We start from the raw sequence: 16634 nt of genomic DNA on the forward strand, positions 1-16634 counted from the left end.
ATCAATAGTAACTGTATTATATTTAAGCAATATATCACATATGTGATACTCTATTATGCAGCATTTTATTTGAAAAAATATAACTCCTATGTTGTATTTAGGATTATGCTGTGAGGTTCTGTATAAAATCACGCTGACATCGGACTCCGTATCGTCAAGTACTAAAAAAAAGTATTAGTACATGTACTCGTTCTAAAAACAAAATGCAATCGGGTCATCCCTAGTAGCTTTATTTGTTATTTTATTTATAGAATATCTATTAACTTTTATTTATATAACTTTTGGCAGTAGTGTTTTCCATGCATTCATAAAAAAGTTATTTATTGCACACAGTATGCATGAATACTGCAGAAATAGTAGTAGTATTAACATTTACATTCATGTATTTGGCAGCCGCTTTAATCCAAAGCGATTTACAGTGCCCTAATTACAGGGACAATCCCCCCTGGAGCAACCTGGAGTTAAGTGCCTTGCTCAAGGACACAATGGTGGTGGCTGTGGGGATCGAACCAATGACCTTCTGATTAACAGTTATGTGCTTTAGCCCACTATGCCACCACCACTCTAGTATGATATTATGCTATTCAAAACACAGCCTCAATGTTATGTCTGGATGATTATGTATTCTTTATTCAGTAGTCTATGTCAATACACTATCTGTATAACAATTAGTAACTACCTGGCTTACAATCCACTACATAATACCAAAAGGACCCAGGTGTGGACAGCACTACACAAGAATGAAGAAAGGCAACCATTCATCAAGATTCTTATGGACACGAGCAGTGACAGCTAATGAGAATGAATAAGGGGATGTTTTGGATGTCTGGCTCTATCACCCCCCCGGTCTGCAAAATAGCAATCCATTCAATGGCCGAGTCATGTAGACCACAGTCCGTTTCTCAGCGTCTTTTGAGTGTGTTTTTGTTGTTCGACATGTGCTTTGCTGTTGTACAGGTACAGTTATGGATCGCCATACTCTCCTGAAAGTAAAGAGCTCAAAATCGATGTGCCTTCCCCCAACACCCCTGCTAACATCACAGGTGTGAGACACTCTATAATTTATGATTTCATTATGCAAATCAAAAGCTGCACATGATAGCTTCAGTCTTCTCATTAAGGATATTTGATTTCTATCCAAGGAATGTAAATTCTTATAAACTTTAATACATTTTATAAACATAAAGGCATCAATTAGCTAGCACTAAAGAAGAAATAAATGGTTAAAATATGTAGGGGACCATTTGTTATTGTTGGCCGCTATAACAAGATAAACCCTGCAATGGAAAAAATATGTCAACTGTTAGAGATTCTGTTGTAGCTTACCAGTTATACAGTGGTATATACAGTACATCAGAGGGTTGGATAGCTTTACATTATTCACAATTAAGTGCAACAAAGAAACATGGAATGTAAGAAATACAGAAGGGGGTGTGCAATGCAAAGCAAAGTTTACATTATTACATTATTTTTATTTCCATTCTCATTATTTCTGGCACGCCTGGTGCTACAGTTCAAAGCTGATTGTTTCAGAGGCAACCACGTCATCTCATGTCGCTTCTTTGACACTTTAGTGTCATGTGTCAGCTTGCGTGTTTGACTGGTCTCGAACCACGTACTTCAGAGTCTAAAGTCCAACATTCTATGAGATGAGCTACCACGGAAGCTAATCACATTGGAATACATGTGTAAATTCAGGTGGGTCTGAAATACAAGCATTAAAGGAATATTAGTGCTTGTATGAGTTCAATACAAGTTAAGTTCAATCGACAGCATTTGTAGCATAATGCTGATTACCACAAAAATTCATTTTGACCTGTTCCTTTTCTTTAAAAAAAGTAAAAATCAAGGTTAAAGTGAGGCACTTATAAAGGAAGTGAATGGGGACAATGAAAGTTAATGATTAAACTTGTGCATTATTTGAGCTGTAAAGTTGATTCAATTGTAATTTTTAGTTTTAGGGTTTTTATGGTTTGCTGACACACTGATCACATCAACATGGTAATGAAGTTGTTAATTTGAATATATTTTTACACAGAAAAGGTTTGTAAGGGATATTATCACACTGTCATGTTTACACGTGTATCCTTTATGTCTTGTGGCTATACTTTTGAAAGAGTGCATATATTAACAATTAAAAATTGGCCCCCATTCACTTCCATTATAAGTGCCTCACTGTAACCCAGATTTTTGCTTTTTTTAAGAAAAGAAGGAACTAGTCAAATTAAATTTTTGTGGTAATCAAATTTATGCCACAAATGCTGTCAACTGAGGTTAACTTGTATTGAACTCAGAATATTACTTTTAAAATGCATTTTTCTTCAACTGATGCATTATAGTAAATGTTTTTCGATATCATAAAGCAGTGTGTGATTAATAGTGTTTATGAAGCCATTATAAGATGTTGTAGATTTGTGTGAAACTGAGTAAAACGCACAGTTGTTGTAGCACCTCTAGTGTAAATTTCACCAGGAAACTGTGACCAAATTGTAAAATTTAACACGTAAAAGTCAGTTTGCAAAAATGTGTACTATGTTATAGTAATGTTTATTATATGAGACTTGGTTGAAACATTTTCCAAACAATATAATTGCCTTTTATATTGTTATTGTACTAAAACCAAAACAGATTATTCACAGACTTATACACTGATTTAATTTAAAATTTCTACCTTTTTAAAACTATGGCTGAATAGAATAATAATAAAATAAAATCTTTTGATTTCCAACCAGTCTTTAGAAAACAGACATCAAAGTCGATAAATGTGTTATTTTATTGCTTTAAACTAGACATGCTAATTTTGACAGCCCTAAAAATACATTTTGAAAACTGTTATTTAATTTTTTTTACCCTCTCATATTTTCCACTGACCTCCTTGCTCCCCTGCCTTGAAATGTGCCTAAAGTAAATTGTGTTAGTTTTGATTTCATGTTGACATTAATATCATTTGTACAGACATTAAAGTAAGTCTATTTTGGTTTACATCCATCACATTCCAGATAAAAATAAAACTAATCTAGTCAGATGAAGTACTTTTAATATTGTATTCAGTGGAATATTCCAAAACACTTTTCATAACTGTATAATAACTGTATGAAATAATATTTTTCATAACGAAGATTTACTTTGATGTTGGTCAGACCACCCACCCTCATACCTTGGGGGTAAAAAATGCAAGGAGACAAAAACAGTGGATTTTTTAAATGTAGAAATGGTGGGTTTCAAACAGAACCATCGACTGGAGGCTGCTCTGACGTCACAGGAATTGTTCATGATGAGGCAGTGTGTTAGGAGTAGACTCCCAGAATCGAGCTGATGTTGAGCCTCTGATTTTGCTGCAGCTGGGCAGAACAAAATGACAAAGTGAGGTGGAGAAAAGGGAGGGGGGGTCACAATGTAGGACTTGAAAAATAATTTGCGAACTGGCATAACTCAATGCCAGGCTCAAGAGGACTGACTCATTTTTTCTCACTCTCTCTCTCTCGCTCTGCTTTTTGTCTGTCTCCCTTCCCCCGAAACGAGGCAGGGTAGAGCTCGCTCGCGTCTCTCTCTCTCTCTCTCTCTCTCTCTCTCTCTCTCTCTCTCTCTCTCTCTCTCTCTCTGTATCTCGCATAGCTCTCTAACACACACAGACACATTTGCTCGCAGCTGAGTGTATTATTGTGCGCTCTTATCGATGGTTTAGAGCAGGCTGTGATTATTTGCCTCAGGGAACCATGAAACACTGAAGAGGTTATATCCACTGAGGTTTATTTTTCCTGAGCGGTTATATTTTGGCTTACATTTTTGAGAAAGCGGCAGCGTAATATCTGCAGCATTACAACTTCATTTCATTCGTAGGGAGAATGATCAAGTTGTTAAGAAAGAACTTCCACATTTTGGAAAACAAATTCTCATTCAGAGCAAATATAGCACGTGAATAACTTATGTACCAGTCAGTTGTGGACGTTTCCTTGTTTTAAGTGGCTTTTTTCAGCATTCCAAGCTGGATTCAGAAAATGCTGTTGATGATACGATCAGGTCACCACCGGGTCTGACCGTTAATTCCCAGCTTCCAGAAAACATCACTCCCACCACCGTTAAACGCAACAAAAGACCAGGAATACTCCAAACCATGAAGAAAATTTGGTCCAAGAAACGGTTCCAGGTGAGTCCTGCATGCCTCTTTGTAAAGGATCATGTTTGACCTGCATGACTCATAACAGTCTGAGAGTTCGAGTTTGACCCATATGTGTTGGTTTTGTCATTCTGTGTGCGCAGTCTGAGGGAGGCTTGACCCACTTCAGGGCTGTTCTTGCTCATGCGCCCCACCCTTTTCTTGTAAACAAACCACCTATCTGGCTAATTGCATGAGGATGATTACACCTAAATAGTTAAATGTCCACAGCTCATTAAACCCACCATATTCTGATTTATTCTGGGTTTCGTAGGATATACTTGGTGTTGAGTCTAAAGGGTGTTCTCTCTAAAGAGAAAATACAGTAGAGATTGACCAATATTGCTTTGTTTATATAATTATACAGATTTTTTTATGTTTAAGTTTCCGATAACCGATATGTAGAAATGATTTCCAATTATCGTTATGTTTCTGCTTTTGTTATAACGAAAATATCATTATACTATAGCAGTAAAAACATGATATATATATATATATATATATATATATATATATATATATATATATATATATATATATATATATATATATAAATTGAATACTGCACATTATGTTTTTACTGCTGTAGTGTAATGTAATAATGCAACAGTAGTGATGTAATAGTATAATAATTTTATAGTTGTAATTTTGTTAAAAATATTTATTCTATTTTATAGATTGCATATTATTATTATTATTATTATATTATTATTATATATATATATATATATATATATATATATATATATATATATATATATATATATATATATATATATATCACATAAATAATAGTTTCATATTTACGTAATTTATGCAAACAATACATTAAATAAGTAAGTTACTTTACCTGTGAATACCATTTTTTTGGTAGAATTTATTGAGAATTTATTGGTAGACCTGATATAAAAAAAATGACAACCAATTAATTAGATATGTGTAGTATCAGTCTGATTATCAGTTTATCTGTATAATGTGAGATATTATATACAAATGTAAAATTATCTTGGAAATCAGCACAAAGCATTGGCTGTATCGTGGTTTGAAATTGTTAGATTTAGCACCACTTCTGAACAACGGGACATATGGCAAGTCAGCATGTAGTTTGTTTTCAGTTCCAAGTGCAATAAAACTGAAATGCTTGTAGCAGCAACCCATTTCTCTCTATGATGCATATGTCTGGGGATCTGTATACCCAGTATATTGCTTAATTCTTACAGCCTACTTCAAACAGAAATGCATTAATAAGGAGGTTTTAGCATTGAGACTGCAACAGAAAATGATTCCATTTCTAATCTTTCATTTGCTATATTCTCAAGTGTTTCGCCAAACATCAATACTGTAACTAATCAATGGCACATCAGCAGGCTGTTTTTGTGATCTAAAGCTAGATGTTAAATTTTCTGAGGAGAATATGAGTGATGCTTACCTGTGCGATATTGCTATGTGGTTGCTATGGTTTTCTGGGTGGTTGCAAGGGTTTTTCGGGTCATTGCTTACTGGCCCAAGTCAAAAGATCCCACCAAGTCTTTGATATTCTGGTCCCTAGATATGGTTCAAGTGCCTCCAATGTAAGTCTATGGGAATTTTTCATCAGGCACATATCTTCTACACACAATTTGAGAAATAAATAGTTTCTGTAGCACAAATGGAGTGGGAATTACACACCAAAATTAAATACATAGATTTAGGGGTTTGTTCAAATCCCTAACTTTAAGTATGATTCCTAATAATAGTGATGCTTACCTCAGAAAGCACCTTCCAATAATAAATGAATTCTCTGCGTACAGTGGGCCAGGTCAAAATTATTTCCTTATCCCTCGCCCAAGTCGGCACATAAAGAAGTGAGCATTCTGCACACTGTCAATTTGCCTTTGGCTGTAAGTGGATGAAAGTGTCCTTTTGGAGGATATGTCATTCTGAAATTTTACACATGAGAGGAGGTGAGAACGGGACAAGCTCTCATCCCTTCCTCTCGCAGCTGATAGAAATCCTTGAAGATGAAAGGAAAAGTGGGTGTGAAGGAGAAGAGCGGGGGATGGGTGAAGGAAAAAACGTAATTGGATCTTAGACAGCAGACAGAGACAGGCGGGTGGATGGGGCAGACATGTAGGTAAGAGACCAGCCAGATACCGACCAGTTGTCTGAGTCCAAATTTCAGATGTTGGCAAAATGGTAGTTTCATTCTGTATCATATAATTTGAATAAAATGTAATTATTTCATCACTTTGTTTAATGTGGTTTAGGGAGAAATTCTATTCCTTGTTAGTAATGGAATCAAGGCTGGTAACACTGGTAAAAGAACTAAAGATGATTGATGTGCATGACTTTGGTTAGCATAAATTAAATGCTGCATCAGAGCCGTTCTGCTATTGTCATGACACTCAACATGCCTCTTGTTTTCAGACTGCTGCACCAAATAATCTACACATAGTCAATTTGCAGTGTAACAGCAGCAATAAATTGACCACTTGTAATGCAGTATGAAAATATTACCATGACTTCATTGATGTCAGTTAGTTTACCGATATTCTGTCAAAGTCAACAGGAGATTTTCAAACTTTAACCCTAAATGTCTTGGTGTAAAGTTTACAAAAGACTCTCACACACAATCCGAATATAGCACGTCAAGCAGTTTCAGCTTTATAATTGCACAAGTTTATTACTTAAACCATATCCTATTTAGGTGGGACACAATAAAGCGTCAAATGACAGGACAAATGAAGGACTGAACATGGTCAGCAATGGTTCCGGTAGCATTTCCACTTGAGATTGGTTTGGTATGGTACAATTACAAACCATTCCTGGGCTGGAATTCTCAGCACGGTTAGCTAACTATACTCAACCATGATGGTGGAACGCCCTTAGTGACGTGGTAACGCACGATTGGTCACTTGCACAGTCTAATCCTGAACTACAGCACCATAGTAGAAAAATAAGAAGCCCAGATTGGAATGGAATGGCATTCCATTCCATTGCATGTGATTGTTGCATTGTGCAACATTTTTGCATCAAGTGTTGGCAGACAAATTGTTTTTGTTGATCTTATCACATCGTACCTGATAAGGACACTGTATTAGGGTTGGAGGTTTAGAATGAACCACTGACCAGGGCTGCCTTTCCCAAAAGTATCGTAAGTCTAAGAAAATTTGTAGAAACAATTGGCACCAATGGTGTCCACGGTCAACTTAGCTTGCAGTGCTTTTGGGAAATGCAGCCCAGAGTGTTTGAAGAATAGCAATACCTTACAGTGCCTTGAAAGAACTATAATAATCTTTGAAAATGCCTAGTAACCACATACCAAGTGGTATAGATAGGGGGCCATGAATCATGTGTGCTCCTACTATTGCCCTGCTGACTCACAAGCATTAGGAAAAGCAATGGGTGGCTGAGAGAGAAATGTCTTTCTTAAGGTGTGAAGTTATTCACTTCGTGCATTGGCAAGAGTAAAGAAAAGTTAGACTGGGTGAGTTTGAAATAGTCCACTTACTTGGTGTTGAAATAATGGAGTTAAAGCAGAAAGCAACCCAGATTACATAGAGCCGAGCAACATCATTACACTTCAGACTGTGCTAAACCTTCAACCAGTAAATTACCTGTGGTGACCAAAGGCCAGTATGATTCACCAAAACGGCCACAGCTACTGCCCTGAGTGGTTTTATTCATCCAGGATGAATGGCTATAGTGTGGGCTGAAAAGAAATGTCATTGGAGCTCTCCAAGGTGCTGACCAACAGAGCTTAGTAATTTGTGGTCTGAGGAAATAGTGCATGCTAGAAATAGACAATAAATGCAGCTGTTACTTTTGCTGTCATTTAATGACTAAATAATATTTTTTAAATTAACATTTTGTCCCAAAAAGGCAAAAATCTATGGCGATTGTTGCCAATAGCTTTTTCATCATTTCAAAATAAGAGTCCCCAGTGTGTTTCAGGCTTGTTTATATTTAAAAGTCCCACTTTATGCACCAAATCTGGTTATTTTTGTGATTTAATTGAACAATAAACTGCATCTGGGATTTTATATACTTGGGACTCTTTGACTGTTCCCATCATAATAAGGAAAGAATAAGAAATGTTTCCTACCACCTTAGTTAATTGTATCGGCAAAATCCGCTACCTGTTGACCTCTTAGCAATTGCGGTTACGGTAAGGCACTTACAACAGAAGTGAATAGGTTCAGTCAATAAACGTTAACATACACACTGTTTCAAAAGTATAGCCACAAGGCATAAATATTCTAGGCTTACATGTTAACATTTAAAGGGATAGATCACCCAAAAATGAAAATTCTCTCATTATTTACTAACTCTCATGATATTCCAGGTGTGTATGATTTTTGTTTTCTTCACCAGAACACATTCGAAGAAAAATAGAAAATATCTTATCTCAGTGGGTCCTTAAAATGCTCCAAAACAGGTATGCTAAACAGCTAAACAGGTATGACTCCGGTGGTTAAATTAATGGCTTCTTAAGTGATACGAAAAAGATCAATATTTAAGTACTTTTTAACTTGTATCATGGGTGAACTATCCCTTTAAGTGAGATAAAATCAGGTATTTACCTGAACACTACAGTTACTGCATTTATCAAATTACAGGGATTGTTGCATTGCTATGACAACAAAGTTTTAATATTTGCTAAATAATGCTGATGCATATCTAATGGGCCAGAATACTATAGAGACTATAGAATGGGCAAACATCACTCACAAGTTCTTCAGAAAATATTATTTGGCAAGCTAATTAGCAATACTCATTTTGTCTCCTGCTATTTTGAGTTATGACTTCCATTTGATATTATCTTTGTTACCACATTGCTATGGGCAACAATTAAGTCTGTTTTTGTCATTAGACTACTATTGGACAGAAATAATTAGTGGCTGAGCCTTTTCTTTCAAGTAGTAATTTCTTAATATTGTCATACAACACTCACTGAATCTGTGTTCAACCGTGGAATGAAAGAGTCCTGTTTACGTCTATCTGACCCAGAAAGCTGAGTGTGGCTGTTGTCCTCACAGCACAGATGGCTGGCTGAAGATCCTCCCTTGGTGGGCCTGCTCACCGTCAAAAGAGCGAGTTTGCATTTGGCAGGGCACTTTGGTTAAGTGTCAGTTTGGAAAATGTAATTGAAGCCTGATGGGCCCTCTGCTGGTTTCAAAATATCATGGGACAGTGAAGCATTCCTGATACCTAACAAATCAAAGCCAAATCATCATGTCAACTTCCCAAACTCATACCTTAATTGATTTACCAGTTAAAATAGAGCTAGAATATTGGTAAATGGATTATTCCATGGATGTGGATTCATTGAATTTAGCACTTACTAAGGCAAGCATCACAAGTATTATTGCTCAAATTTAGAGTAAGGGGTTTAGAAAAACCCTAACTTTAGATATTAAACTTCCTGCACCATTTGTAAGATGTGAGCTATTACTTTTCACAGCTATTACTTTTTCCATTACTTTAGACCTGAATTGGTAAAAGATAAAATGGGGGGAATATCCAAGAGGCTGACAGTGGAGAAGGAAGCCAAGTCATATCTAGGGACTAAAATATGAAAGACATGGAGCTTGTCTCATTTGCCAGTAAGCGTTGACCCAGCAACCACATAGCAACACCCTGACAAACAAATACTACCTAAAATGGAATATGTGCATTTTCCAGTCAGTTTCTTTCATATAAAAGCTTCTGCCAAGAAATAAATATAAATACATCTAAACCATAATCATAGCGTGTGTAGATTTGCTTGGTCAATAGCCTCCTCTATATATGGATTATCCAGCATATGCATTTCTGTGGTAGTTAGGGTTTTGCAAGTTGTTCTCATCTTTGTTTAATCAAGGCAATAGAAGAATGCAGATCTTTTGCATAATGCATGTTACTTGTGCTGTCGAGTAGACTTTTCGTCCTTAAAAATGCCAAACATGGAGAAAAATTTCAAATTAACTGGCCTCACATCCACATGAATCCTTCTCCTACTATGAATTATTCAGACCTTTAATGCTCTGTAAATGTTTACTTTACTTGAGCGGAAAGAGCTGAGCTTAAGCAAATTAATTCAAATGGCCAGCTTGAAATTCCTCTCCAAGTTTGCCCTGGCCTGCTTTCTTATATTTTGCCTGTACCCTCCACCATCTCCCAACTCTACAAGCCTAAAACAGATGGCCGCCATTATTAGCTAATGCTGTTAGGGAGCAGATTCACGGAAGGAAGGGTTTGAAATGACTAGCGCCTCAGCTATTAGCATTTCATTTCTCGCTGTAACTAATGGATTTAGAGTGACAGACAGCCGATGCCCACTGCGTCTTCACAGTTGCTCTGGTTTACATTCATCCATTGTGAGAACTGGAAATGGGTGGATAGGATGCTTTTGAAAGGCTGAGAATCTCACGAAATTTCCTACTAAACAAGATAAGTTAGATTATGAATAAAGAAATTACATGTCTTGCAGCATGTCTTCCACTTGGCACGTCTGTTGCTTGAAATATGTGGAATAACAGCCTGTAACAGAACAAGATCGACAATTTTTTCTTATGTAAAGGGATGGTTCACCCAAAACAAAAATTCTGTCATCATTTACTTAACCTTATATATTGTTCCAAACCCTTATTTCTTATTTTCTTCCATGAAACACAAAATGAGAATGTTATCTGTAGTCATCATTCACTTTCATTGTATCTATAAAAGAAGCAATGCAAAGTCTTGATGGTGATTAAATTATGACTTTTATTTTGTAGTGAACTATTCCTTTAAATTTCCTAATAAATGTGACTAATCGGTTTAGAAAATAAAAGCACATCTTATAGCATACAGTATGTTACATGTGACACATCTGTTGCTTGAACAACAAACAGCCTTTAACATAATTAGATCAACCATTTCATATTTAAGCTCTTGTGGTTCTGGGTGCTTTCATGCTTGTCATTTAGCAACAGATGCTTTTTATAAGGTAACATATCCAAATACACCAACGCAGGTCTATGTGAAGGAAACTAGCTCAATGTTTTAGCCTCTCAGTCACCAAATGGCCTAAAAAGATTTTAAATGTAGGCTAGCAGTGCAAATAAAGCCTTTTTTTTTTCGAAGACCGTTAAGAGATGTTAGCCATCGCAACATCTTTGTTTATTATTCATTGATGCTCTTGTTAGTCTATCTTGTTTTGTAGATGTCAGCTGACTACATATGCCATTGTACTGTTTCAGGCACCAATTGCTTTGCTTGTTTAAAATTGATAACCATAAATTTTTAACATTTTATCCAAATACTAAAATGCTTTTTCTCTCTTTCTCTTCTCAGAAAACTGGACACTCTAACCGAACATTTGGGCGGTTTACTCATGGTGTGTTTGGCTTTATAGATAACCGGTTATTACAAGAGAGGTTTTACAATAACACTTCAGAATCTGTCAACCATCTAATATCTATTCTTTATTTAAAATCGAGGATGCATTATTATTTTTCAAACTTTAAACAGAGTACACAAGGTGTTTAAGCCCTAAAGCATACTCCAAACACTTCTAGCTTCACACGCCTGATTTCACATGGTTTGTTCCGAAATGAGTCTGACTGCAATTAATAATGTAAGTACATGAAGCCTTATTAGGGTTGCCACAAGGGTGGCTATGGTGGCTATTAGAGTAAACTTTGTCTGCATACTTGTTTTAAAATATGTTTCTGGCCATTTAGGTATCACAGAAATGTGGGCCGAAACAAAGTCAAAGCATCTGGAGCATTGAAAGTTATAATGATGATAAATTACAAAGATTTAGCAGTCTTATCTTTTTATGCAATAAGGTAACTGCTAATGGGGATACATACATATACATGTCTGATAATTATAATGGAATGTAGTTTGCATTATGTCAGTCTGCACACAAGACATCACACCACATGTACTGTATAACAATCCAGGAAAATTAATACATACTCTGTTTATTTTTTAATTGAATTGTCACAATATGTTGTTGAATTTGTTTTGTTCTTGTTGTGAATTGTAATAAATCGTTGCGTTTTTGACTGTTTACTTTGTATTACCTGATGATTTGTACGTTTTTTCAATTCATGTCAGTGCTTGTGGTTGAAATTTGTCAGTGTGCTCGCTCTGAGAAAGAGGGGCCTGACAACGAATCAGTTCACTCTCATGTACAAAGGCACATTAATCTTAACATCAATAATGCAAAAAGCTTAGCAGTGCTTAGCATTGAAGCAATTTACACAAACTGCTGACACATTTACACTGATGTGATGAGATTCAGACATGGTCTCTATAAAGCCCTTTAAATTGAAACCATGCTTTAAATAATTAATTGGGTAGAATTAATGTTGATTTCTTTTTCTGTTGTAGAATTGGCTATATTACAATATTTTCTTTTTTGATCTCAAATGAAGACTCATGGATTGAAATGTTGTTTTTAGTACTCATTAATATTTGCAAATATTGCTGTGGAGGATATAATAATTCAGCCTCCATCTGTACTGCAGTGCATTCTGTGTGTTGACCAACATCACCTTGGTCTCATTTAAAAAGAATGAATACTCATTCAAATTACCTTGCTACCACAAATTAATATAAATAAATGTTCAGAAAAAAATGCATTTAAAAGCTCAAAATCCTTATTTTGTCTTGAATAAGAAATATTTGATTAAATATGCTGGGAATATGCTTCTCCTAATTCATAATTGTATTGGCAGAATGGAGCCCACTGGAGGTTTGATGAGCAAATGAACTGTCTTATAGAAAATTATCCTACTTAATTAAAATAGATTAATGGAGAATTACCCAGATCTACCTTCTCATTACCATAAACAAATATTTTAGCACTTAACATGTGTCTTTACATTCTTCAATGTAAACAGCAGTGTTGTGTAATCAACTTTAAATTATGAGTAGCTTGTAGCTAATATCTAATAACCTACAACCTAATAACTAACACTACAAACTATTAACAAAAAGTAGCTAGCTACATTGAAGCTACTTAAGGTGGCAATATATGCTTATATACACTCACCTAAAGGATTATTAGGAACACCATTCTAATACTGTGTTTGACCCCCTTTCACCTTCAGAACTGCCTTAATTCTACGTGGCATTGATTCAACAAGGTGCTGAAAGCATTCTTTAGAAATGTTGGCCCATATTGATAGGATAGCATCTTGCAGTTGATGGAGATTTGTGGGATGCACATCCAGGGCACGAAGCTCCCGTTCCACCACATCCCAAAGATGCTCTATTGGGTTGAAATCTGGTTACTGTGGGGGCCATTTTAGTACAGTGAACTCATTGTCATGTTCAAGAAACCAATTTGAAATGATTCAAGCTTTGTGACATGGTGCATTATCCTGCTGGAAGTAGCCATCAGATGATGGGTACATGGTGGCCATAAAGGGTTGGACATGGTCAGAAACAATGCTCAGGTAGGCCGTGGCATTTAAACGATTCCCAGTTGGCACTAAGGGGCCTAAAGTGTGCCAAGAAAACATCCCCCACACCATTACACCACCACCACCAGCCTGCACAGTGGTAACAAGGCATGATGGATCCATGTTCTCATTCTGTTTATGCCAAATTCTGACTCTACCATCTGAATGTCTCAACAGAAATCGAGACTCATCAGACCAGGCAACATTTTTCCAGTCTTCAACTGTCCAATTTTGGTGAGCTCTTGCAAATTGTAGCCTCTTTTTCCTATTTGTAGTGGAAATGAGTGGTACCGGTGGGGTCTTCTGCTGTTGTAGCCCATCCGCCTCAAGGTTGTGCTTGTTGTGGCTTCACAAATGCTTTGCTGCATACCTCGGTTGTAACGAGTGGTTATTTCAGGCAAAGTTGCTCTTCTATCAGCTTGAATCAGTCGGCCCATTCTCCTCTGACCTCTAGCATCAACAAGGCATTTTCAGCCCACAGGACTGCCGCATACTGGATGTTTTTCCTTTTCACACCATTCTTTGTAAACTCTAGAAATGGTTGTGCGTGAAAATCCCAGTAACTGAGCAGATTGTGAAATACTCAGACCGGCCCGTCTGGCACCAACAACCATGCCACGCTCAAAATTGCTTAAATCACCTTTCTTTCCCATTCTGACATTCAGTTTGGAGTTCAGGAGATTGTCTTGACCAGGACCACACCCCTAAATGCATTGAAGCAACTGCCATGTGTTTTGTTGATTAGATAATTGAATTAATGAGAAATTGAACAGGTGTTCCTAATAATCCTTTAGGTGAGTGTGTATATATATATATATATATATATATATATATATATATATAAACATATAATACTAATGTAATATAAATTATATAAGTATAATGTACAACCCCAATTCCTAAAACATTGAAACATTGGGGTATCGAAAATTATAAAAACAAAAAGTGATTTGTTAATTCTATTTATCCTGTGCTATTTTGAATTTGTTTTATCTTGTGATTTTTTTTTTATTTTTATTTATTTTTTTTTTAATATACATTCATTTCAAATCGGATGATTGCCACATGCTCCAAAAAAGTTGGGAGAGTCGAGTGTTTACCACTGTGTAACATCACTGTTGCTTCTAATATCATTTAGAAGATTAAGCATTTGGACACTGAAGACAAATGTTTGTTAAGTTTAGCAAGCAGAGTTTCACCCCATTTATCCATTTTGCAGGTTGCCAGCTGTGCAATTGAATGGGCCTTCATTGCCATAGTTTGCGCTTCATAATGCGCCACACTTTCTCAACTGGAGACAGGTCAGGACTGCAGGCAGACCAATCTAGCACCCGCACTTTCTGCTTAAACAGCCATGGACTTGTAATCCGGGCAGTCTGTGGTTTGGCGTTGTCCTGCTTAAAAATAAACGGACATCCCTGGAAAATACGGCGTATGGATTGCAGCATATGTTGCTCCAAAATTTGAACATACCTTTCTGGATTAATGGTGCCCTCACATATGTGCAAGTTACCCAAGCCATGGGCACAGACACCCCCCATACCATGACAGACACAGGCTTTTTGATCTGATGCTGATAACATCTTGGATGGTCCCTGTTCTTTTGGCCCGGAGAACACAATGGCTTTTTTTTTCCCCCAAAAAATATTTTGTCGGACCACAAATAATAATAAAAAAAATCTACTTTGTTCTACTGTTCAACTCAAATGAGACAGAGCCCAGAGAAGTCGGCGGCGGTCTTTGACAGTGCTGATGTATGGCTTCTGCTTTGCAAAGTAAAGCCTTAACTTGCGTCTGTGGATGCAGCGACGAATAGTGTTGACTGCAAGGTTTACTGGAAACTTTTCTGAGGGGTATCTATTACAGACACATGACATTTTTAAGTCAGTGACGTCTGAGGGATCAGAGATCAAGCACATTCAGAAGTGGTTTTCGACCTTGCCCATTACACACTGAGATTTTACTGGATCACTTTAATCTTTTAACTTTATTTTGCACTGTAGACAGTGAAATGCCCAGAATCCTTCCAATTTGTTTTGGGGGAACATTATTCTCAAAGTGCTGGATTATTTGCAGGTCTATATGTTGGCAAATTGGTGAGCCTCGACCTATCCTTGTTCTTGAAGGACTAGGCTGTTTTGGAGGCTCCTTATATACTCTTACACGATTACCTCTTCTGTTTAACATCTCCTGTTTCACATCACCTTGTTATTTTACCTTGTCAGATTGTTATTAGTTCTAAATTACCCTGTCTTAGATTTTTGGAGAGTGTTGCAATCATCTGATTTGAAATGAGTGTATATAAAAATAAAACTCAAATTTGAATTCACAATGCCAAACATTAAATTATGTGTAGCTGAAGTGCTCTTAATATATGCACAGGATGAATAGAAATTACAAAGCCATCCTTTTTGTTTTATGAGCACTTTTCATACTATCCCAACTTTTTCTAATTGGGGTTGTAATTTAGAGCCATAATGCAATCAAAGACATATTTTTCTGGTGCAAGTTTTGCATGAGTGAACACAATGCTGGTGACATTATTAAACTCCGTCCCTGTCCAAACTAACCGATTGTCTAGAATGAAGCAGACTGGATGAATCAAAGAGCATGTTTATTGCCTCTTTTTGGTACTTTAATGTAGTGTTTTGTGTGTGTGTGTGTGTGTGTGTGTGTGTGTGTGTGTGTGTGTGTGTGTGTGTGTGTGTGTGTAAAAAATGAACATGCTACGAGCTACACTATTTTGAAAAAACAAATGCAGATGGATTATAGCAATTTGTTACAAAACAGGAAACAAAGCAGAGGTACAGATGGCAGTGATGTTTCTAGTCAACCACGGCTAGCAAATAATCTAGGCGAATTGTCATCGAGAAGCTATTAGGAAAATGTGTCCATTCAGCAGTTTGTTTATATCTTCTTTACTGGGGCTGGAATTCATCCCTATAGTAACAGTGATGTCTTGTCTGCTTCTCTCCTCTGCCACTATGGAAGCGAAGTTTTCCGCTCCTGTCGGAAGCAAAGTTATGGTAATGTTTGTTTACATATTTGGCCTCGATGGA

The 16634-nt window shown here is 36.5% G+C and overlaps 1 protein-coding gene across 1 annotated transcript in view; it reads left to right on the forward strand.

Annotated features, from left to right (window-relative positions):
* The window catches only part of LOC127658839 (striated muscle preferentially expressed protein kinase-like), a 102109-nt gene that overhangs the window by 29657 nt on the left and 55818 nt on the right, over nucleotides 1-16634 (forward strand). The window lies entirely within an intron of this gene.

This window comes from Xyrauchen texanus, chromosome 18, assembly GCF_025860055.1.
Source record: "Xyrauchen texanus isolate HMW12.3.18 chromosome 18, RBS_HiC_50CHRs, whole genome shotgun sequence".
NCBI lineage: Eukaryota > Metazoa > Chordata > Actinopteri > Cypriniformes > Catostomidae > Xyrauchen > Xyrauchen texanus.